General features: G+C 42.1%; 1 protein-coding gene and 1 long non-coding RNA gene across 3 annotated transcripts in view; one reads left to right on the top strand and one right to left on the bottom strand.

Annotated features, from left to right (window-relative positions):
* LOC140386978 (uncharacterized) overlaps positions 1-1,405 on the bottom strand; it is a 129,545-nt gene extending 128,140 nt beyond the window's left edge. Inside the window, exon 1 of the long non-coding RNA XR_011933718.1 lies at positions 1,317-1,405. This is a non-coding gene — a long non-coding RNA (uncharacterized lncRNA). The remainder of the gene's footprint in view (positions 1-1,316) is intronic.
* The window catches only part of brip1 (BRCA1 interacting helicase 1), a 329,036-nt gene that overhangs the window by 235,123 nt on the left and 67,691 nt on the right, over positions 1-26,222 (top strand). The window lies entirely within an intron of this gene.

The following is a 26,222-nucleotide window of genomic DNA, read 5'->3' on the forward strand; positions in this document are numbered from 1 at the left end:
CCATTTCCTGGTTTCCCATTATTATTTCCCAAGTCTCATTCTTTAAGGGGTCTATGTTCACTTTGGCTGCCCGTTTTAATCGTACTTGCTAGTTTACCCTCATACTCTATCTTCTCCCTCTTTATTTCTTTCGGTCATCTTTTGTTGGTTTTTAAAACTTTCCTAATCCTCTGGCTTACCACTAATCTTTGCTACATTGTATATTTTTTCTTTCAGTTTAATACTGCCCTTAACTTCCTTGATTAACCATGGTTGATTTATCTCCTTCCTAAAATCCTTCTTCCTCACTGGGATGTATTTTTGTTGTGAGCCTTGAACTGTTTTCATAAACGTCTGCCGTTGCTGGTAGAATAAATCCCTACAGTGCAGAAGAAGGCCATTCGACTCATTGAGTCTGCATCAACCCTTCGAATGAGCACTCTACCCATTTACCCCCGTCCAATCCCTGTAAACCCATAACCTAACCTGCATATCCCTAGACATTAAGGGGCAATTTAGCATGACCAATCCACCTAACCGGCACATCTTTGGACTGTGGGAGGAAACCGGACTACACGGTGGAAACCCACGCAGACACTGGAAGAACGTACAAACTCCTCACAGACAGTCACTCAAGGCTGGAATTGAACCTGGGTCCCTGGTGTGGTGAGGCAGGGGTGCTAACCATTGTGCCATTGTGCTGCCCCAACAGTCTTTTCTGCTAAATTCCTTTCCCTGTCCACGCCAGCCAACTGTTCCCTAATTCCTTTGTTATTACCCTGATTTAAGTTTAGCACCGTTATTCCTATTAATTCCCCTCCAATTGAATGGCTTCCTGTACCACATTGCCATGATCAGTTCACTCATCCACCTGTACTTTTGTCCCCACAAGCACCTCGAACCTATTAAAGATTTGCAAGAGCTGAGGCTCCTCCACTACTATTGTCTCAATCTCCTTTCTCATTTGCAGTCACATTTTCCTATCCCTGACCACTGACCAAATCAGAAGACTTTAGCCTAAGGCGTGTTACCGCTTCCTGGAATAAAATGTCCAAGCAACCTTTTCCCTCCCTGCCCTGATGCATTGCAGTGGCTGCAGCTTGGCTTAATTACTCTGCGTTAAAGTTGCTTCAGAAATGTTTGCCCTGGATCACTCTGGGGGTTCAGAAATTCCCATATTCTACTGTTGCAACATATCACCTACCCTGCCATCTTTATTATATTTTAATTAATTAATCATAATTTTCTTAATTTATAATTAATAAACTCAACTACTCCCAATTAGCTTCACTACTGTGAATAAATCTTACAATTACTAATGAAACCTTACCACTTACCTGTTTCCCTCCTTCCTCGCTGCACCAAATTCCCACGTTCACATCCTGTGACGAGCTATACTCCATTAGGAGCTGCTGTGTTCGTGTTTTCTTACTTTTTACACTTTGCAAAACCACTTCTATTTATATGAGCCGAAATTCTATAGCGATGAATCGGCAATTCTGGCTGGAGAAACTAGTTCAAACTAGCTGCCTAATTAACTACCTGCAGCTGCCCCTCCTGTAGGGAGTTTGTTTATCCCTGACTAAGACTGAAAGAAATTTAATATTAACAGTAAATTGTTGTTAGGGCGGCACGGTGGCGCAGTGGTTAGCACTGCTGCCTCACGTCATCGAGGACCCGGGTTCGATCCCAGCCCAGAGTTACTGTCCGTATGGAGTTTGCATACTCTCCCCGTGTTTGCGTGGGTCTCAGCCCCACAACCGAAATATGTGCCTGGTAGGTAAATTGGCCACGTTAATTGCCCCATAATTGGAAAAAGAAGAATTAGGTACTCTTAATTTCTTTTTAAAGAAACAGTAAATTGTTGTTAAATTCTAAATGCAAACTAGACTTGAGAAATAGATTAACCCTCAAATTTCACCCTTAAAATTCGCTCAATCACCAAATGCTAACTTTACACTCTGTGATTAGCTACACTCAGTGATGAGGTTCAGTTTTTGTGGTTGCTCTGGGTTCACCAGATTGTTTGTACCTTCAGCATCCTATATAATCTCAAGCTGAGCTTCCATCACGAGTATCACCTACTTCTACCTCTCACACTTCCATCCCTACCGCAGCCCATCTATGCTAAAATTTTCATCCATGCCTTTGTTTCCCACTATTATCAAACGGTCAAATTGACAGAATTTGCCTATGTTTTAACTGGGAGTGACAGCTGTCCAAGAATTGCTGATTTGTCAGATATTCAACCTGCATACTCAGTTAATTATTACAGCATGTTGACCCTGTGAAGTGACAGCATTGCAGTGATGGGGCAGGTGGTGGGGTAGTGGTAATGTCACTGGACTAGTAATCCAGAGACCCAGACTAATGTTCTGGGGACTGGGGTTCAAATCTTACCACAACAGTGGATGAAATTTGCATTAAATTAATTAAAAATTCCACCAAATTAGGGACAGCATTGCAGTGGGACTGCATAATCACCAAGATCTTACTCGTGGCTCAAATTGAAGCTAAATCATCTTTCTGGTTTTCAAATTTGTGACTATTTTCCACTATGACTTTATGAAGGCCGTAATAATCAATACTTTGTTCGTACTGATATTTTTAAAAGAATAATCTTGATGCTTGGAGCAGTTTCAATAAAACCTCCCTTGTGTACAGCTCCTGGAGTTCAAAATCGGAGATTGATGCATTTGGTGACACACCATATGGGCACATGCAGTGTTTTGCAAATAAACATTTTTTCGTATTCATTTTGGGGGGCGGGGGAAAGAATGTTACTCAACGCTGACACAATTAATTTTTAGTTTATGTTCAATAAGATGATTCATTTTAAAGAAGAACAGTTAAGATGTCATTGATGCATTTATGCAAATGCAACCAATGTTGCACTTTTGACCAGTGCAGCAGAAAATGTACTGGCATTTTCCAGTTTGTAGGGGCGGCATGGTAGCACAGTGGTTAGCACTGTTGCTTTACAGCGCCAGGGACCCGGGTTCGATTCCCGGCTTGGGTCACTGTCTGTGCGGATCTCTCCATGTCTGTGTGGGTTTCCTCCGGGTGCTCCGGTTTCCTCCCACAAGTCCCGAAAGATGTGCTTGTTAGGTGAATTAGACATTCTCCCTCCGTGGACCCGAACAGGTGCCGGAGTGTGGCGTCTAGGGGATTTTCACAGTAACTTCATTGCAGTGTAATGTAAGCCTAGTTGTGACACTAATAAAGATTATTATTATTATAGCTGGCATTTACTGTTGGAGTGGTTACTCAAGGTGAAGCAAGATGGCTCTGTTAGTTGGAGATTACTGAATCTTTCTAATGCCAAGTTCGAAAAGTACTTTACAAAAGATTAATACCTGGTTTTCAATACCTCTCTATCACAATTGCCAAACAGCATAGTAAACATAATTTCCTTTGACATGCTGCAACATGTGTCAGGCTTGAAGTCAGGGAATGCAATTATTGTGACATCGGTTGTCTTGTTCATTATTGTCATTTATTGTCCTTTAGCTGACATAGTTCAGGAGCATTTTGCAACTATTGTGCTTGATCTGAGGGAGTTTATCTTCTGTTTGAATCCGTACTGTCAAGCGATTTCCACATAGTCACACTTTTAGTGTCAGATTCTGCCCCAAAGTTGGTTATATTGCAGTCATTATCCCAGCTCATATGGTATTTGTGTCACATCTAGTGTATACATAGAGTTATTCCGTGTTAGTTAAGTGAAACAGCTGATTCAGTGCGCATACACTGTCATATCCTGTGGATCAGAGTAAAGATCTATAGAAATCTTACTGGTATTTACTTGACAGACATAGTTTTGGTTGAATGCACAATAAAAATTTTAGTTCTGATTACATATATATCTCTGCAAATTTAAGTGTCCATTCAATTTCATTTTGAAATCCTCCTTCATCTCTGGCCCTGCAGCTTTATATGCAAAGACTTCCGGCTCATTGCCACTTGTGTAAAGAAAGGTTCTTCGTCATATCCCCTGTTTCTCTTGTCCAAAACATTAAATTTGGATCCCCTAGTCCTTGTACCAGCAGCCAATGAGAACAGCTTTTCTTTATCTACTTTATCTGAACATGTCGTAATCTTGTATACAACTAGCAAATCTCCCCTCAGTCTCCTTTGCTGATTGGATAACAACTCCAGCTTCTCGAACTTAGCCTGATACTCCAGTACAGAACCAATGGTGCATTGCACTGTCAATTATGCCGTCTATTGGGTGAGATGTTGAAAATGAGGTGCCATCTATCCACCTACTTACTGGATGTAAAAGAGCCCATGGCACTATTTCAAAAAAGAGCAGGATGTCTTGGCCAGTATTTATCCCTCAATCAATATCACAAAAGACAGATCTGGTCATCATCACAGTGCTTTCTTTGGGAGCTTGATTAGCTGCGTTTCCTACACTGCAACAGGGACTACACTTCAAAACATATTCATTGGCTGCAAGTGCTTTGAAACGTCTGGTGATTGTGAAAAACGCTATAAGAATGAATGCAAGTCTTTCTTTCTGTCTTTCATTTTTTCTTACCTTGTAGCTAAAATCCTTCGTAAGGATGTGGTTGCACTAGAAAGGGTGCAGAGGAGATTCACCAGGATAGTCCAAAGATGTGTGGGTTAGGTGGATTGGCCATGCTAAATAAGCCCTTAGTGTCCAAAAAGGTTGAGTGGGGTTACGGGGATAGGGTGGAGGTGTGGGCTTGGGTAGGATGCTCTTTCCAAGGGCCGGTGCAGACTTGATGGGCTGAATGGCCTCCTTCAGCACTAAATTCTGTGATTCTAGATTTTATGATTGCCTGGGCTGGAGTGTCTCAGGTATGAAAAGAGGCTGGTTAGGCTGGGGTGGATCTCCTTAGAGCAGAGAAGACAGAGGGGGGGACATAGATAGGGTACATGGGAAGAAACGTTTGCCCTTAGTAGAGGGGTCAGTAACCAGGGGACAAAGATTTCAGGTCGAGCAGGAGATTTAGAGGGGATGTGAGGAAAACCTTTTTCACCCAGAGGGTGGTGGGAATCTGAAACTTACTGTTTGAAAGAGTGGTAGACACAGGAACACTCCAACATTTAGGAAGCATTTAGATGAGCACTTGAGACGCCATAGCACACTGAGTGCTGGAAAATGTGATTAGAATAGATAGGTGCCAGATGGCCGGCACAGACACGATGGGCCGAAGAGCTTCTTTGTGCTGTATGAATCTATGACTCGTTCCTGAAACATTCTGGTAAAACTTTGGACCCTTCAAGGATCCCCGTCCTTCTTAAAGTGTGGTAACCAGAAATGGATGCAATATTCCAGTTGTGGCCTAACCAGAGCTTTACGAAGTTCAGCATAACTTTCCTATTTTTGTACTCAATGCCTCTACTAATGAAGGCTAGGATCCCATATGCTTTGCTAACCACTCTCGTAATGTGCCCTGCCACCTTCAAAGATCAATGCTCATGAACCCTCAGATCCCGACACCATCAAAACAAAGCAGCCCGCTTGATTGTTCACCCTTACACAAACATTCAAACCCTCAACTGCCAATAAACAGTGTCAGCCGTGTATACCATCAACAAGATGCACTGCAGTAATTCACCAAAGTTCCTTAGGCAGCACCTTCCAAACCCACAACCAACTACCACCGAGAAGCAGAAGAGCAGCAGATACCTTGGAACCCATGACCTGGAGGTTCCCCTCCAAGTCACTCATCACCCCGACTTGGAAATATTTTGGTGTTCCTTCACTGTCGCTGGGGCAAAATCCTGGAACACCCTCCCTATCAGCACAGTTGGTGCACCTACACCTCAACGACTGCAGCGATTCAAGAAAGCAGCCCACCACCACCGTCTGAAGGGCAACCAGGGATGGTGATGAGATCTACCATGCGGAATTAGTGAAGTCTTGCGACACTAAAACTCAGTAGAAATTGGAGTTAAACTTCTCGGATGCAAACAAGAATCTTTATTGCCTCTATTTGATTACAATTGAGAGAAACTTAAATCTATTCTCAATAAAGTCCGGCTAGCAAAAGGACTTAAAGCGAAGTAACTTATAAACAATTGAACGTTCAAAATAATACAGAAATGGTTTCTTGCTTACAGCAAAACAGCTTGCATTTACTTCAAGAGTTAGAGTGGAAAAGTGAAAATATGAAAATAAGGATAGCGAGTAGTTAGATCAAAGTAACGGATGATCCTGGATAAAGATGGCCGTACGGACCATCATGTTTAAAGAGAATTTTATCAGTCTGTAGCCATCTGTCTACGCCTCTCTGTCGTCCTTATTGGTTTGGGTTAGATGTTTGATTTGATTTGATGTTAACTGTCAATCCTTAATGTGCAACATAAGTTCTGAATGTTTCATGTTTGAATATTTGTGTATGTTATGGAATGCGATTCTGTGCTTTTATCAAGACTGGTTTCTATTGGTTTTCTGCTGACTTTGCTTTTATCCACATTCTGGACTATGGTGCCTTCATATTGCTGTGGTGCTTACTTGGCCTTGATCTGATTACTGGTACAGCTCATTTCTTAATGTCAAACTGTCTTTGAAAATATGTTTATTAGAACAATAGCTTTTTCACCTTGCCTGGTGCAAATGTTGTTTTTATCTCCAATTAGTTTATGCATGTGTCAGGCTTTTTGTATCTCTGTTGAAGCTATGTGTTTTGTCATGACCTGAAGTTATGAGTGCTGAAATCCTCATTTTAAAATGGGTATTAAAACTGGGTCTTAATATTTACATTAAGTAGCCTTTTTACCTATTAGATCTATCAGGAAATAGTTGATTACTATCAGATGGGCAATAAATTATAATAATCTTTATTGTCAGAAGTAGGCTATAACACTGCAATGAAGTTACAGTAAAAAGCTCCTAGTCGCCACATTCCAGCGCCTATTCGGGTACACAGAGGGAGAATTCAGAATGTCCAATTCACCTAACAAGCACATTTTTGGGGACTTTGGGAGGAAACCGGAGCACCTGGAGGAAACCCACGCAGACACGGGGAGAACGTGCAAATTCCACATGGACAGTGACCCAAGCTGGGAAGCGAACCTGGGACCCTGGCGCTGTAAAGCCATCGTGCTAACCACTATGCTACCATGCTGCCCTAAATGCTGGCCTAACAGTGACGCCCACATCCTGTAAATTAATTTTTAAAATATCTCTCTGCCCTGTGCACTGTTTAGGAACTGTGCTATTAAGTCTATATTGCCTCCCCTTATCCCTACTGCCAAAGTGTATCACTTCAGTTCTTTGTATTAAACTCCATCTAACACTTTTCCACCCATTCTGCTAGCCTTTCTATGTCCTGTTGCAATTGATTAGTGTCACCCTCACTGTGTGCTACAACTCCACATTTGGTATAATGGGCAAATTCATAAATTTTACTCTGTATTCCAATATTCAAATAATTTGTATATAATATATTTTAAAAAGCAATGGTTCTCGCACTGAACCTTGGGGAATTTCACTGTCTGCAATGCTCCAGTCTGAAAGACAAACATTTACTATGACTCAGTCTTCTGCCAACTTTTTTATCCACTGCCCTCCTATTCCATCAGTCTCAATTTTGTTAACCAGCCCTTTATGTGGTACTTGACAAATGTTTCTTAAAATCCATACATAAACTCCACACAACACATTATTCTCCCTCATTAACCTTCCCTGTTATCTCATCAAATAATTCCGTTAGATTAGTCAAGTTCGATCTGCCTTTTACAAATCAGTGCTGGCCATCCTTTATTAACTCAAAACTCTACCTATTTGTTGATTATTTTCCTGATTATTTTTTTCTAACACCTTGCACTCGACTGATGCTAAACTGACCAGTCTGTAATTATAATAATCTTTACTGTCACAAGTAGGCTTAACACAATGAAGTTACTGTGAAAAGGCTCTAGTTACCACACTCCGGGGCCTGTTCGGCTACACGGAGACTGAATTTCAGAATGTCCAAATTACCTAACAGCTTGTCTTTTGGGACTTGTGGAAGGACACTGGAGCACCCGGAGGAAACCCATGCAAGGAATATCTTTATAGCTTTTCTTGAATAAGGGTGTAACATTTGCCACTTTCCAAACCACTGGTCACTGACACCCCCCCCCCCCCCCCCCCCCCCCCCCCCCCCCCCCCAGCAACTAGGGAAGGTTAGAAGATGTTGGAAAGCCCTTTCACTATCTTCATTCCTTTAGCAAGATGCATTGTAGGAACTCATCAGCGTTCCTCAGCACTTTCCAAACCATGGCCGCTAGCATCTAAAAGGACAGGGACAACACATGGGACTTCCACCACTTGGACGTTCTCCTCCATGCTACTCGCCATCCTGACTTGGAAATATATCATTGTTCCTTCACTGTTGTTGGGTCTCCCTCCCTTAACAATATTGTACCACATGGACTGCAGCAGTTCAAAAAGGCAACTCACCACCACCTTCTCAAAGGCAACTAGGGATAGGAAATGAATGATGGCCTAGCCAGTAGTGAATTAACAGAAACCTGGGATGCAAGCCATCCAGACCGGGTGACTTAACAACTCTAAGCATAGCCAGCCTTTCCAATTCATCCTTTCTATCAATTTTCATCTCATTCATTACCTCTACTATCTCTGCTTCTACCAATATCTAGTCCGCATTCTCTTGCTTAATAGTGACCGTTACAAAGTGCTTATTAAATATTCTAGCCTTGCCCTGTGCCTCTAAGCATCTATCACCCTCTTTGTCTCAAATAGGACCCACCCCACTTCTTCCTACACACTTCTAATTTACATCTGGTCGAAGATGTTTTGGTTGCCTTTCATGCTAGCTGCCATTCTATTCTCATATTCTCTCTTTCACATCTTATCTTCCTCTTCACTTCTCCACTCAACCTGTAGCATTTGGTCTGAAGAATTCACCTGACATGCATCACTCACCTTCTTTGTTTTCTTTTAAATCATGCTCTCTATCTTCCTTATCTTCAAGGAGCTCTGGTTTTGGTTCTCTTATCCATCACCCTTGTTGGACTATAGGTAATCTGTAATTGAAGCATCTCTTCAGATCACAAATTGTTCTGTTACAGTTTTTCCTGTCAATCTCTGGTTCCAGTTTGCCCTTCTCATCCCATTGAGGTTAAACCTCTTTCAATTTAAAAGTTCTACTCTGGATTCATCCTTGCTCTTTGTTACTAATGATATGATGATCTCTGTTAGCCAAGTATCCCCTCAGAGTTGCTTGGTCCACCTAACCAACCTCATTCCCCAGCACCAGATCCAGCCTTCATCCTAGTTGGACCAAGAACCTTCTGGTCAAAGGAGTTCTCCTGAATACATTTCAGAAATTCCTCCTCCTCTGTATCCTTTACTCTAACACTACTCCAGTCAATGTTTGCATAAATTAATCTACTTCAGTATCACCGCTGATTTGTTATGTTCTAGGTGTAACATAAGCGGCTTCCTTGTGGTGCACTTGACAAAGGAAGGTTAAGACGTGGAGATAACTTCAACACGTTTATTAAACTATTTACACTTCTATTACTCAGGTTAGACACTACTGCTAATCCTACTATAGCTATCCAGACTGACTAACCAGTTGCTGCAATCCACGTGGTGGGAGTGATATTGAATCAACCCTGTGTCTCTACTCACTGACTGTCTCCACTGGAAAGAGGCAGATCATGTGTGCGGTGTCCTTTATATATGGGTTGGTGTAATGCCTTCCTGTGGTGGTGTCACCTCTGTGTGTATCGTGAAAGTCCATTGTCCGTGTCCTATCTAACTGATCTATTGGTTGAGTGTGTGTGTGATGTTTCTGGTGCTCCCTCTAGTGTCTAGCTAGCCTACATGCATTTACATTGATGCACATCACCACAACCGCTGGATAGTTCTTGCACTTTTCAGTGATTTCCTTGCAGAGCTGCTCGTCTATTTCTCTCTGTTTAGATTCCTATAGAATACCCCCAGTAGCATGATCATCCTTTCTGCTTCTCAACTCTAATGGATTCTGCCTTTGCCCCCTCGAGGACATCCTCTTTTTCCAACATTGCAGTCTTTTCCATTTTCAAAACTGCCACCCCACCTCCTTTTATTTTCCTTCCCCATCTTTTCTGAACACTTTAGATGTTCAATTCTTTTATGAACACTTTGTGTTCTTGAGTATTAATTGCCCATTCCTTATCATATTTAAGTCACTTTTCCGTTATTGCCACAAGATCATATTACCACACGGCTAGAGTGGTTTTAACTCACCAACCATATTCACCACACAAACACATGTGCAAGCTGTAGATTTACAGACTGCAAATACAAAATTTGGTGAATATTTACATAAGATTTGGAGTAAACAAATGCACTGCTTTTTCAATTGTAAAACACATTATTACACACTTAGGTTTTGGATAACAAATTCTTCCATGTAGCTTTTCAGGTGTCAATATCTCATTAATTACATGGTTACAGTTTAATGACAATTACATGGTTAAACAGGTGATGGGTATTTGTTCACCCAGCTATGGGGATAGCTGGGACATTGGTGGAGTGGAGTAGTATTGATTGTGAACAAAGTCAATAAACTCTTTACAGCAAAGAAAGCTGCTATGTCTTAGTTTTAACTCACCAAACTACATGGATCCAGTTAACAATAGGGAGCAACATTTCACGTAGCAACTGCAGTTTTTCCGTTGCTATTTATGACAGCTGCAGGAATACTGTTCAAGCCAGCGAAAATCAGCTTTGAATTGGAAATTTCTGTTTGAATTTATTCTCATTTCTGTTCTGTCTATCCATTCACCATTCACAAAATAAACTACATTTCAGTTTCATGCCAGCTTGTGTTTTAACTCTTGCACTCTATTATTCTTCAGACTTTATCTGGTGGTTCTTCAAGGTAATGACTCCACTGTATGTTAATTTGCCAACTTCAGTCCTGAAACTGTTAGTTGTTTGCTGCTTAAGAGTTCTGCATTGATTGGGTGCCCTCCAACATTCCATTTGTGTAAACCTAGACATTGTGTGCTGGCAGATTATTGAATTGTAGCAGCATCGTAGCTGACCTTGATTCTCCCTTCATCCAACAGTTGCAGCTATTTAATAATTGGAAGCAGGAATCTATTCTGATTTTTTTTTTTCTCTTCCTAAATATGCCTATTTAAAACACCCCTATTGCTATTTTGGCTGAGCTCACTTAACATAACACAGACCAGAAATTGAATTGAGATTTCCTGATATATACTACCATAATAAGCTTAGCCATCTAGGAGCCAATTATATCATAGTTTTATGAGAGTTGATCAAAAAGGATATTGTGAGAATTCCTAAGTCCAAGGATTGCAAATCAAGACATAATGATGATTGTTTCCATTCACTGTCATGCTCCTGCAGTGAGATGTCACAGAGTCACACAAAGGCTCCTTAAATCCTTTTGCGATCAAGCCTGTTCTATTATCAACAGTGAAGTCTGAATGGATAAGGCCCCATTGTGACTTTTAACACTACCCATGTTATTCTGTGAGGACTCCTATCCCATAGTTTTATTTAATGTTGGGTGAGGAAATGAACAGGACATTCTTATAATTCCTGCCAAAGATTATTTTGAAGTACTATTTGTTCTGGAGGAGTCAAGTTTTGAACTCTAAATGGAAACACCAATGCTTCATTTTCTTACACTATTTACATCACTGGAACTAGTGAACTTGTCAAAAATCTAATCAGACACCTTTTTTATTTGATTTCCATCAAAGAAGTGATAATGAATCACATGTAGAAATAAGAGAATTACTGGTTTAACATACAGTTGCTTTTGCCTTCAGATATATGTTAACATTCAAGTAAGCTTTTACACTCGCACATTATTTTCAGACTTTGTTGTAGGATTTATCTTTTGGTTAAATTGAATTGTCTTTGGTATTAACATTTGAGTTAATGGTTCGCATAATGTTCTCCCCGTGTCTGCGTGGATTTCCTCCTGGTGCCGGTCCGGTTACCTTGTGGATTCCTGCGTGGATTTTAAGTCTTTTTAAGTCTCAGCTTTTCAAGGCTTCTCGTCTGTAGCTGTGTGAGAAAGCTGTCACGATGGCCAACCGGTGTTTCATCAATTAAGTCAATGCTGAAGGTATTAGAAGAATGAGCTTAAAGCCAGAAATAAATAATAATTTTTAAAAAATCTCTTGAGCGCATTGTCATTTTGCTTACAGGTCATATGCATCAGGTTGCTTGTGGGTTTTTTCATGGCTGCTAACCCAGCCAATTTGGCTATTGGCAATTACAGCTACTGTGGCTAATTATGGCAGCTAGTCAAAACAATTAACTTCATTCTTTGAACTGTCAGGTTTAGCATGACATATCAATAGACTTGAGGATAATTGCTTACTGTTGTAATTCTGTTTGAGGTCAGTGCACATTATAGTGACATAGAGATATGACTAGAGCTCAAATTTAGTACGAGCAGAGTAGAGATGTATGATTTTATTTCAGTTTTGCTTTTCTTCATTCCAACTAGTTACTACAAAATGGTACTTGTGAGTTTGCAGCAATTTATTAACTAGGTATGATTCTCATTGTCAGGTATACCGTAGAATTTTAAAATTATTAATGTATTTAATATATGAATGGTACCGAAGTTTGAGCAAAATTACTCTGGATATCATTGCTGAGAATAATAGTTAAACGGGATATTTGCAACTAAAATAGATATGGATCTGAATTTTAAAAACAGGAAATGCTGAAAGGTTGCACAGCATCTGTAAAGAGAAAAGACAGGTGGTTGTTTTGAGTGTCGATCTTTTATCAGAGCTGAGCTGGGAGATGAGTTGCCCCTTTTGGGGAGACTGAACTGAACAAAGGCTGAAAACAACAGATAAAAGCAAATCACTGAGTGTACTAACTTCCACCATAAAGGAGCAGATAATGAGAAGGTTATTTCAGTCAGGTAGTGGAAAGACGAAAGTAGGGGACAAAAACAACTCCAAAATGCAGAGGATTCAAACGAAGATGAATGGGAGAAATTGGCAAGAAAATTGGGGATACAATTCTGGACTAAATTTGCTGAAGTCATGGTCAGACCAGATGAAGGCAAAGACCAAGTAGCTTTCCTGAAGTTTGTATTTGCCTTAGCTAAAACACTGGAGAGACCCAAGATAGGAACAATGTAAATGAGAAGAACAGTTCAAGTGACATGCCACAGATTGATTGGAATAATCATTGTGGGTGGAACTGAAATTTTCACAAAACTGACCAACAATCTATCATTGTGGGTGGAACTGAAATTTTCACAAAACTGACCAACAATCTATGTTTGGTTTCCCAATTTAGAGGAAACTGCGCTATGAGCAGCAAATATAATAGGCTTGATTGCAGCAAATACATGTTCGATTCTCGGCTTGGGTCACTGCCTGTGCGGAGTCTGCACGTTCTCTCCGTGTCTGCGTGGGTTTCCTCCGGGTGCTCCGATTTCCTCCCACAGTCCAAAGATGTGCAGGTTAGGTGGATCGGCCATGATAAATTACTCTTCGTCTCCAAAAAGGTTAAGTGGGGTTATGGGGATAGGGTGGAGGTATGGGCTTAAGTAGGGTGCTCTTTCCAGGGGGTGGTGCAGACTTAATGGGCCGAATGGCCTCCTTTTGCACTGTAAATTCTATGAAACTTAGTTTAAAGCTACTTTGCATGAGAAGTGTGTTTTGGGACTTGGGAAATGAAGTGGAAACAGTGAATGAACATGTTTTGTATCTGCGAAGGTTGTTTCTATGTGATACATTCACTGTGTTTAAGGGCTAGCTAAACTCAAATTTTGGGCAATTCAAAACTCAGTTAAAAGTCAACTGTTGAAACAATTGTGTCATCCTAACAAGATAATTGTTGTGATGGAGGGTGTGAAAAAAGTTGCAAAGAAATGTTTAGTGGTCAAGGAGATCTTGATTCCTACTGCTTCAAATTAAACAAGGCTTTTTGTTTTACATTTATATTAGCTACACTTCTCTTTGCCATTGTTACTTTTTAATTGTCACATGTAATATATTTATAAAGATTAATAGGCTTAGAATATTGCTGTGCCAAACATTAAATGACATTAGTTTTGTTAATAGACTGTTTGGATTTGAAACCTAGTGATCTGGCTCCAGATCAAAGTTTTTAATGATTGCCTGGAACTGAGCATGTCTGGTTTTAGCTAAATATAAGCTGTAAAATGTAATTGATACTTTAATTGTTGGAATTTCAAGAATGGTTTTTCTTTGCTCAAACCGCTTTAAAATTATTGTCATATTTTCAATTAACTTCAAGGTTTTTGAAATTTAGAAAATTGAATTTAAATGCCAGGCACTGCTGTGAACCCTGCTCCTTTTCCCTTGATGAAATTTCCCATTAGTAAGGCATTAAACAAACACGCCGAATCTCTGGATTGATGCCAGTGCAAATGGCTAAAGACTGATAAAATGAATCGCGCACTATTAGTTGGGTGGCAGCATTCATTAAAAAATCGATCATCTCCTCATTTCATCCTTTTCAAGAGAATGGGTTAACCCTTTGAGGATTATCTTTGAAAGCATGAGGCGGCAGGTGAGGGAATTCCCGCTGCTCCCGGCACAGGGGACTCAGGACAGGGTGATTTCGGGTGTATGGGTTGGAGAGGCAGGGTTTTGGCGATCTACCAGGAGCTGAAAGAAGAGGAGGAGGCCTCGGTAGAGGATTTAAAGGGCAAGGGGGAGGAGGAGCTTGGGGAGGAGATAGATGAGGGTCTGTGGGCTGATGCCCTGAGCAGGGTTAATTCTTCCTCCTCTTGCGCCAGGCTCAGCCTAATACAATTCAAGGTTATTCACAGAGCGCATATGACATATATGGGGGGGTTACCGTATATGGGGAAACCCAATGTAAAAGTTTTGTATAATTTTTGACTGTTGTGTTTGTGTTTCTTTTTGTTATGGGGGGGGGGGGGGGTTTGTTAAAAATGTTGTTGGAAAATTTGAATAAACTTTTTTTTTTAAACTTTGAAAGCATATAGGCACTTTTGCTACAAGAGTCATTAATTTGAGGAGAAAAGGTGGTAGGTTGCATTCAAGCATTTCATCCAGAACTGTTACTGGTGTACTCTGGAAGTGCAGAAGAAATGGGATAACACAGGTTTCATTTTTAAAATTCTTTGTTACCTGTTTGTATTTGTTGCATTTCTGCTTTGGTAAATTAGGACAAACATATTCAGCCACCAAATTTTCCTGCAACTTGATATCTGATCAAAAACATTAATTCATTGCCATGATGTTAATTATCATAGAATTTACAGTGCAGAAGGAGGCCATTTGGCCCATCAAGTCTGCACCGGCCCTTGGAAAGAGCACCCCACTTAAGACCACGCCTCCACCCTATCCCTGTAACTCCATTTAACCTTTTTGGACACTAAGGGCAATTCGGAATGGCCAATCCACCTAACCTGCACATCTTTGGACTGTGGGAGGAAACCGGAGCACCCGGAGGAAACCCCACGCAGACACTGGGAGAACGTGCAGACTCCGCACAGACAGTGACCCAAGCCGGGTATCGAACCTGGGACCCTGTAGCTGTGAAACTGTGCTACCACTGTCCTTGATGTGATTTCAAAATCTGCATCTGCCACACAACATATATTCAAATGAACTCACAATGCCTTTTACCACCATTACTTTGCGTTGTGGGAACTATTCTTTTAATTGAGAAAGTACTCCAATGATTTGAGGAGCTGATTAGATCTCCAACAGTGTCTGCCTTTGTGATTAGCTTTAAAAAGCTGTACTCGTTAATCTATTAGCTTTCACAAGTCAGGTCTCTCTCAGAAGCTTAGAAAAAAAGCATCCACACAGTCATAGATGCTGGTCTTCAGCCAACTCAATTCACTCCACATATCATTAATAAACAACTGAACACACTGAACCTAGAAAAGACTTTTGGCCCCAACAACATCCCAGCTGCAGCACTGAAGACCTGTATTGAGGCCATGCCAGACCGCTAGCTAAACATTCCCAGTGTAGCTATAATACCAACAATGTTGAAAATTGCCCAGATATGTCCTGTCCATGAAAAACAGGAGAAGTCCAACCAGCAAAGTTCCACCCAGTCATTAACAACCTGAAGCAAGAACCGTGCTAGAGAATACTGCGCAGGAGTGCTTGAAGTTAGTGTTTTGTATATAATTATAGTTATTCCAGCCAGTAATACTTATAATATTGTTTGGGGGGAAGGATAAAGTAAACTCAATGTTTGTATCTCTGCACGAGTAATATTTTGATCAGCTTCTGGGCTACTTTTGGTATTTGGCTTTCAGTTTGCCATTTTTGATTATTTTTTTCTTTTGTTCACAGTTTTGTTTGACACAAATTGCTTCATGATAATTGACAGGTTGCGCACTACCAGATTTATGACAACTGGCAATTTTGAGGACCAACACTAGATCATGAATAGCTGGTTTCAGACTTTATTGTAGTTCATTGTTATATAGGAAGAAAAGGTACTTAATGATCTAAACATTTGATTATGGTTTGATACAATGTGGGCAGGTTACATTTTGCCACTGAAATATTACTAATTTTAATGACCTACTTAAAAGCTCTAGTGGATTATTTGAAGAAAGTTATTCTTCATTGTCGGGCATCTTCCATGGCACAACCCACTATTTCCCAAAACAGAGTTTACAAGCTAAGTTCTAATGTGTATGCAAGAACCAAGCTATTTCACCAACATTGATTAGTGAATCAACTAATTAGGGTTTTTTACATTCCCAATAAATGCTGGTAGCTTAGCAGAGCTAAATATATTGAACATGAGGGTGGCGCAGTGATTAGCACTGTTGCTTCACAGCACGAGGGAACCAGGTTCAATTCCGGCCTTGGGTGACTGTGTGGAGTTTGCAGTTCTTCGCGTGCCTGCGTGGGTTTACTCCAGGTGCTCCGGTTTCCTCCCACAGTCTAAAAATGTGCAGATTAGGTGGATTGGCCATGCTAATATTACTCCTTAATGCCCGGGGATGTGCAGATTAGGTGGGTTTACGGGGTTAGGGTGAGGAGTGCTCTTTCAGGTGGTAGGTGCAGATTTGATGTGCTGAATGGCCTCCTTATGCACTGTAAGGTTCTATGAAGTTAGTCACATGTTTCCATTGCTTCTGGCCCACCTGATTACTTTTTCTTGTTTGTAAACCTGTGGCTTTTGGAAAACAAAGTACACAATCATGTTCTTGAGACTTGCATGCAAGTAGTTGAGTTTTGAGATGAAATGATATGCTAAAAGTGGAATCTTCTGTAGTGACTTTCCAACTAAAAGGTGTCAACTGAATCATTCTAGGACTGGAGAATAGTTTTAAATAGTTCTCGTGTTTGTCATCAGGTTGCAATTTCTATCCTTTTAATCTCACTGAACTCTGCAGTGGTAATGATGGCAATGCCACCCCCCCCCCCCCCCCCCCCCCCCATCCCATAGACACCTCCATTACTGCAATCAAATGACAAGAACTTCCACTTTCATGCTGTTAGCCTCATTGTAAAAACCCCTGAATAGTTGCACTTTGTTGAATGTAAAAATCTTTCCTTTAGCTTCAATTTTAATCCAATTATAAATAATAATAATAGAATATGCTATCTGAAATTTTAAATTTCAAGGGAAGCATATTAATTTCTTTTAACTTCCTGGTCAGCTGTGCACGAAAACCTCAGGGTGATTGGCTGCTTACCTGCTGCTGACATCACTGTTGCATGCCAAAAGATCCCTTGACTAGGCACTTTATTTCAATTGTCACCTGGTACGGGGAGGTTAGCTCTCAGGGATCACTAGATTCTTGTCGGCAGCTCTTTGATGTCAGTGGTGAGCAGCATTGCTTCGCTGCTGTCTGCAAAATCTAGCAAAATCAATATATCTAACTCAACAAATTCTATTGAGAGGTGGTGATTTAAAATGTATTGTATATTGCAATAGGCTGGGGTAGATTATGTCCATTGGAAGACTAAGCTCACTCATTGTTCAGACAGTATGTTCAACCTATTTTCAGAAACTTGTTTACTTGAATTGATTGTCAAACTTACTGATCTCCAGCTCCTGCATGCCACATTATTGAAATCTAATCTTGCTCACAAATACTTTAAATCTCAGCAATTGGTCAATAAAGGAAGAGAATTTACAAATTATTGCATCCCAATCACAATTTCTTCTTTTAAGTTTGTTTTAAAGCTTTGGAAAAATAATCAATAGTGTCAATACTTGACAGCAGCAAAATTGCTTAAAGAATATGTGCGTTTTACTTTTAAAACTGATGATTTTGGTGCAAACCCGTTTTGGACGGGAGGTTGTCAGAATTAGTGGCAAAATTGCAAATTGTCTAAAATGTAATTATACAGCTACATGCAGTTTATTCAAGTGCAAAATACTGCATTAAGAAATGATTTGAGTAGAAGAGCAACTCTGTTCAGATGTGCACCAAATGGCCTTTTTCTCAGAGGTTTCCAGATTATCACTGGCTTGCCCGATCAAAACTGGACAGAGAATCCACAAAATTGTTAGAATGCAGAAGGAGGCCATTTGACCCATTGTGTCTGCACCAACTCCATGCATCGTTTGAACCTGCCTGCACCACACACTCAGGCAGTGCATTCAGACCCTGACCACTCGCTGTGTGAAAAAGTTTTTTCTCCTATTGCTTTTTCTTCTTTTGTCAATAACTTTAATTCTGCCCTATCTCATTCAGTAATAGTCAGAGTAGACAGTCTCACATTCCAACATCAATATCACTCCTTGCTGAGTATTGCCACACACATTTTTTCATAGGCTTTTAATGAACCCTTTCCACATTTCTAACAATGCTTCTGTGTATAACGCACAATTAATGTATTTTAATTATTATGTTTTATGTTGATGAACCAGTGTTTTTTATGGCGAGCACATAACTTCATCATTTCCGAGTCATTCCGTAGCTTTAATTTTGAAACCACAAAACAAAAATAAAGAACCTACAAATGCTTAATGGGAATGAACAGAATAAAGCTACAGACTTGGAGCTAAGTCAGGAAGGAGATCAAAATGGTCTGTTCTTAACATTGACCTAAATAACAAACTGAGCTTGAGGAGCTGAATATCTTTTATCCCTAATGTTGGGCAGGATTCTCCGACCCCCCGGCGGGTCGGAGAATCGCCGGAGGGAGGCGTGAATCCCGCTCCGGCTTCCGGATTCTCCGGCGCCGGTTTTTTGACGGGCGGGGATCGCACCGCGCCCGCTGGGGGCCTTTGCCAGTGGCCTCCCCCATGCAATTCTCTGGTCCCCAATCGGCCGAGCTGCCGCCCGTTTTCGGTTAGTTCCGCCGGCGTGGATTAGACCAGGTCTGTAACGGCGGGACCTGGCTCTGAGGGCGGTCTGCGGCGTCCTCTGGGGGGGGAGTGGAGTGCCCCCCATGGTGGCCTGCCCCCCACGGTGGCCTGCCCCGCGATCGGGGCCCACCGATCTGCGGGCAGGCCTGTGCCGCGGGGGCACTCTTTCCCTCCGTGCCGGCCTGTGTAAAGCTCCGCCATGGCTGGCAGGGAGAACAAACCCCCTGCGCATGCGTGGGAATCACGCCAGCGGTTCTGTGAACATGCTGGAGCTCCTGCGCATGCGCCAACTCGCGCCGGCCGGCAGAGGCCCTTCAGCGCTGGTTGGCGTGGCACCAACCACTCCAGCGCCGGATTCCGCACCTTCCGGGCGGCCTGATGCCTGAGTGGTTCACGCCACTCTTTGGCGCCGGTACGGCCCACCCCGCCAGATACCGGAGAATCCCAGCCGTTTTCTCCTTAGGTTCAGTATGTTGCTTTTTTGTTATAAAACTATGTTCAAATTCACATTTTATGAACTAGTATAGAATGCAATTACACATTAAACTAAAGGACAGAACATTTTTTTTAAAGCAGAAATATCACCAATAAACATGTAAATAACATTTGCAGCTTTGAGTTTCTGTGTTTTAAAATGTAAAATCTCATAACTGATTTGAATTCCTAAAATGTAAAAAGAAATTGCTTCAATATGATGATGTGGAGATGCCGGCGTTGGACTGTGGAGAGCACAGTAAGAAGTCTTACAACACCAGGTTAAAGTCCAACAGGTTTGTTTCAAACACTAGCTTTCGGTGAACTGCTCCTTCCTCAGGTGAATACCTCTCCGTTCACCTGAGGAAGGAGCAGTGCTCCGAAAGCTAGTGTTTGAAACAAACCTGTTGGATTTTAACCTGGTGTTGTAAGACTTCTTACTGTGTTCAATATGATGTTGAGACATTGGGTTGAATGTTATGCTTATTTTACACTCTACTTTTTTTTTCAGGGGAGGTTTGGGAAGGAAATGGTTCACTAAACTGGGAGACACCTGGTTATTTGGGAGAGAAGTCAGTGATAGAATAATCATTCATGGAACCTGGACCCTATGCCCTGGATTTTCATTTGTACTTAACTGCAAAAGGCTGACACTTATGGGCGCAAAGATTTATTTATTTAAAGTGATAGAATGATCAATTTTTTAAAAAATGAGGCGGGAGGGGTATTTTCTGGCCATTATCACCAGCAGCATCATCTGGCCCCGCTGGCGGCGAACCCCCATTTGAGTATCTGAAACAAAACTGCCACTGCAGTCCCCAGTAGCATACTATGGCATTTTCTTATTCTGGGTTATTCGGTATTGTTATAGAAAACAGAGTGGTGATAAATCATTGTTTTTCAAACTGGAGGCAGGTTTGTAGTGGAGTTCCCCAGAAGTTCATGTTGGGATCCTTGCTCTCCCTGATACATATTAATAACCTACACTATGGTGCGCAGGCTTATAAAAGGACTATGGTATGCAGGCCATGATTTCAAAAGTTGTGGATGATACATGATTGGAAGCATTGTCAACTGTGAAGAGGATAGTCTTGAACTTTAAAAACTTAGATATATTGGTGGACAGACACGTGGCAGATGAAGTTCAATGAAGAAAAGTATCAGCTGATTTATTTTAGAAGGAAGAATGTGGGGAGACAGTATAAAACAAAGGGAGACACTCTTAAGGAGCCACAGGAATAAACGGACCTCGGTGTATGTGTATGCAAGTCACTGAAGATGGCAGGATATGTTGAGAGAACAGTTAATAAAGTACATGGTACCCTAGGTTTTATTAATAAAGGCCTTGCATACAAGAGCAAGGAGGCCATGTTATACTTGTATAAGACACTAGTTAGGCCTCATCTGGTGTACTGCGTCCAGTTCTGACTGCCATACTTGAGGAAGGATGCAAAGGTATTGTAGAGAACACAGAGGAGATTCACCAGAATGACTCCAGGGATAAACAACTACAGCTATGAGGATTGATTTGGAGTGTTTTCCTTGAAACTGTTCTATGGGATTTAGTCCATTCAGCAAATCCAAATGTCCCTCATATTTACAGCTCAGCTTGATGTTTGGTCTGTTAGATTTTAATCTTGCATTAATTAGCTTTTTAAAAATAATTGCAAATTTTCCATTCCTTGGAATAAAGAAGGCTAAGAGGAGATTTCAATAGAGGTATTCAAGTTCCTGAGGGACGCAGACAGGGTAAATAGTGAGAAACTGTTCCCAATCAAGAGTACTTCAAGAACTAGAGGCTAAAGATTCAAAATAATGGGCAAAAGGAGTAGAAGTGAAGTGAGGAAATATTTTTTCACCCAAAGGGTGTTTGGAGTCTGGAACAAACTTCCTGAAAAAATGATGGAGGCAGGTTCGATCGAGGTATTCAAAAGGGAATTGGATTGCTATCTGAAAAGGAAGAATATGCAAGGTTACGGGGATATGGCAGCGGAGTGGGGATTAGATAGAATGCTCTTTCAGCGAGTCAGTGCAGACCCGATGGGCCAAATGGCCTCCTGCGCTGTGAAGATTCTGTGATTGCTGAAGCTAGTGAAAGAGTTGTGAATTGTTGAGGTACTTTGCTGCTGTTGCTTGTAGCTGCTGCTACCATTGGGTCTGCTGTCATGAAATATTATGCTTTTCTGTCTTGCACCATCATTGCATATCTGCAGCCACTCCGTGAGGTCATCCCCTCTTTCTGCTGTCTTCCATTTTGATTTCTAGAAGCAATCTCTGTAGCTTTTCAACTCTGATCAAATGGCCAAAATACTGATATTTTCTTTTCTAGGTGTGGCTTTTTAAAGTTCTTTTGTTCTTGCAATTTCAAGCACTTTTTAATTATTCTTATGGCCTGCATATGGAATATATTTAACATACGTCTTAGTATCCACATTTCCAAGGCCTCTATTTTCTTCCACAAATCTTTATTCATCGTCCAGGTTTCTGAGACGTACAGAAAAGTAGATAGAATGTATGAGGTTTTTTTCCTTGTTATGGACTTGAGTGTTCTTTTGTTAACACATCTTTCATCTTCAAATAATTACTCCTGGTTATCTCTGTGTTTCTAATTTCAGCATCGCATCTCCCATCTTCTGTTATCATTTGTCCTAAATAGACAAACTTATTTATTTGTTCCAGTGAAATATCATCCACTTTAATCTTCACTCCCATTTCTTCTAATGTTTTCCTTCCAACTATCTTTGTCTTTTTAATGTTCATACGCAATCCATATTCTAAATTTCTTGATGTTAATTGATCTACAATATTTTGTAGGGCCTCTCCTGACCTGCAAGTAGCTCTGTGTCATCAGTGTACCGTAGTTTATGTTTTTGCCTCCAATTTCTACCCCTGGAAGTACACCTAATCCTTTGAATATTTGTTCCGTATACAGAATAATTTATGATAGTACAAAGCCTTGTCGTACCCCTCCCTTAATTTAACATATCTCATTGTTCCTCTTCTAGCCTGATGCTCACTTTGTGGTCCCAATAGAGGCTCTGGGGGTGCCTCATTTTTACTGCCAATGTCACATTTCAACAGCACATCTGTTAGCTTTCTGTGATGAATGTGATCAAATGCTTTTTCATAGTCTGTGAAGCATGTATGTATATATATATATATATATATATATGCTCTAGGTATTACTTCTAGGTATTTGTCGAAGATTGTTCTTCGGTTGAATATTCCCTCTTTTGTTTCTACTCCAGATCTAAATCCAAATTGTGTTTCACCAGTTTCTGCTTCAAATATATTATCATTTCTTCTATTTTGATTTTCAACATCTGTTTACTAAGATAACTCGTTAAGCTTATAGTTCTAAATTGATTGCGGCCATTGAGGTGCTTTAACCAAAGTAAATTATGGCATTAAACAAATTAGATCCTATAAGAAATTGTATTTTAGAATTCTTTGTGCTATATGATGCATGTTTTCTCTTGTCTTTGGAAAATGTAAATAGAACACAATAGAAATACATTTTCAGGAAGCAGGAGAGGAGAGTAGGAATCTGACAGATGGAAATGATAAGAGAAAGTGTGTGAGACGCATTAGGGAGAGTGGGCGGCAAACTGGCACAGTGGTTAGCACTGCTGCCTTACAGTGCCAGAGACCCGGGTTCAATTCCAACCTTGGGTGACTGAGGGGAGTTTGCACACTCTCTCCGTGCCTGTGTGGATTTTCTCCGGGTGCTCCAGTCTCCTCCCACAGTCCAAAGATGTGCAGGTTAGGTGGGGTGGCCATGCTAAATTGCCTCTTAGTGTCAATAAGGTTAGGTGGGGTTACGGGATAGGGCAGGGTGTGGGCCTAAGTAGGATGCTCTTTCAGAGGGTCGGTGTAGACCCGATGGGTTGAATGGCCTCTGTCTGCACTGTATGGATTCTATGAATACGATACAAACATAGGAACAAGGAACAGGAGGAAGCCATTCAGCCCTTTGAGTCTGTTTCACCTTTCAATAAGATCATGGCTGATTTGACGGTAACCTCCAACCTGCCTACCCCAATAAGGTATCACTCCAAGAACCTTTCTACCTCTGCCTTAAAAAATATTCAAAGTTTCTACTTCCACCCCCTTTTCAGGACAAGTGTTCCAAAGACTTACTACAGTCTCAAGTGAAAAAGGTTTGGCCATCACCATTTTATTTTTCCTTATTTTAAACAATGAGCCTAGTTCTAGGTTCTCCCTCAAGAGGAATCATCCTCTCCACATCAACCCTGTCAAGACCCAAGCAACAAAAATAATTTTATTCTTATCTGGGGAAAGACATGGAACCAGTGAATATTTTAAATAAGTGTAAAATTTAATGTAGGAGTAAAATATATAGAATAAGAAAAATAACTGGAAAATCTCAGCAGGTCAGGTAGCATCTGTGAAAAGAAACAGGGTTAACAGATGGAATCTCATGGCTTTGGAGGGGGGCGGTGCGGTCTCACCAGCCAGCAAGAGACCCGCAGTGTCTCTTTTCGATAAGGCCCACTGAACCATACAGCAGGCACTGTCAATCAGGAAGTCAGTGAAATCAACATGCCGGGGTGGAAGTCATGTCCAGCGAGAGCTTGCGACCAGTCGGAGGTGGCAGCTCCTGCGCTCAGCAGCGCCACGGAACCGGCTGTAGCTGCTGCCGGGAGGACACGCCCAGGATTGCAGAGGATCCGTGCTATAAGTAAATAATGTAAGTGGAGGGCATGAATCAGAAGCAAGGACAAGAGGGTGTCTCAGTTGTCCCTTCCTCCCTATGTCCAGTCGATCAGTCAGGCATTGATTGCCTTTGGGACCCCACTCCTCCACCACTGCACTGAGGCGATGAGCAGGCCATACAGGTGCACCTGCCATGCACACTGAGGTGACACCCTCTTGCAATTGGGTGAATCTTGGAGGAGGCGGGATGAAAGAAATATTGGGAATAGGATGAAGCCAGCAGCGAGAAAATAGATCAATGTACACCCTGTCAAACAAACAGTAACTACATAGCTCGGGCAGCACGGTAGCATTGTGGATAGCATAATTGCTTCACAGCTCCAGGGTCCCAGGTTCGATTCCAGCTTGGGTCACTGTCTGTGCGGAGTCTGCACATCCTCCCCGTGTGTGCGTGGGTTTCCTCCGGGTGCTCCGGTTTCCTCCCACAGTCCAAAGATGTGCAGGTTAGGTGGATTGGCCATGATAAATTGCCCTTAGTGTCCAAAATTGCCCTTAGTGTTGGGTGGGGTTACTGGGTTATGGGGATAGGGTGGAGGTGTTGACCTTGGGTAGGGTGCTCTTTCCAAGAGCTGGCGCGGACTCGATGGGCCGAATGGCCTCCTTCTGCACTGTAAATTCTATGATAATCTATAATCTAAAGCTCCTTAAGAACATATGCCACAATGGTGAATGCAATGGACAGCAATAAATGACTGAATTATAAAATTCTGTGTGTACACTCCATATGAGTACTGCCGATAATTGTAGTCTCAAGTGTTCCTTCAACAGATAACAGCTAACCTCTCAATTTAGAACAGAAAAGATTGTTATAGTTTGTCTAAATGGAAGATTTCAATTCAACAAACTATTTCAATTAGCAGTCGAACTGTGTAGGGAATTGTTTCACTTAAATAAAGTAGTCAACGTACTTTTATGATGTAGAATAGGAACAGAGGGAAAAAATTAAGAGCTGCTTGCACATGATTGGAAGTACTTTTCAAAACTTGTTAAAAATGTTCTGCAAGTTTCCTAATATTTCTGTCAATATTCCGTGGCTGCTCATTTGAAAAGGAACACAGTGGGCGGAATTCTCTGACCCCCCCTTCCCCCGGCCGGGTCGGAGAATCGCCGGGGGGGGGGGGGGGGGGGGCGGCGTGCATCCCGCCCCTGCCGGCTGCCAAATTCTCCAGCGCTGGGGATTTGGCGGGGACGGGAATCACGGCGCGCTGGTCGGTGGCCGCTGGCAGCGGCTCCCCCAGCGGGCGATGGGCCGAGTGGCCGCCCGTTTTAGGCCAGTCCCGCCGGCGTAAATTACAACCGGTACTTACCGGCGGGACCTGTCTGCGCGGGCGGCCTTAGGAGGCGCGGGGGAATCTGGCCCCGGGAGGTGCCCCCACGGTGGCCTGGCCCCCGATCGGGGCTCACCGATCCGCGGGCGGGCCTGTGCCATAGGAGCACTCTATTCCTCCGCGCCGGCCGCTGTGGTCCTCCGCGATGGCGGACACAGAGATGAACCCCCCTGCGCATATGCTCGGATGACGCCAGCACACGCTGGCGCTCCCGCGCATTCGCCAACTCACGCCGGCCGCCGGAGGCTCTTCGGTGCCGGTTGGCATGGCGCCACGCCCCTTCCCCGCTGGCCGGCGCGGCATAAACCGTGCCGGCCTAGCCCCTGAAGGTGCGGAGGATTCTGTACCTTTGGGGCGACCCGTGCCGGAGTGGTTCACGCCACTCCTTCGCGCCGGAGTTGCCCGCCCCGCAGAATCCCGCCCCT

The sequence above is a fragment of the Scyliorhinus torazame genome, chromosome 12 (assembly GCF_047496885.1).
Source record: "Scyliorhinus torazame isolate Kashiwa2021f chromosome 12, sScyTor2.1, whole genome shotgun sequence".
NCBI classification, from domain to species: Eukaryota; Metazoa; Chordata; class Chondrichthyes; order Carcharhiniformes; family Scyliorhinidae; genus Scyliorhinus; species Scyliorhinus torazame.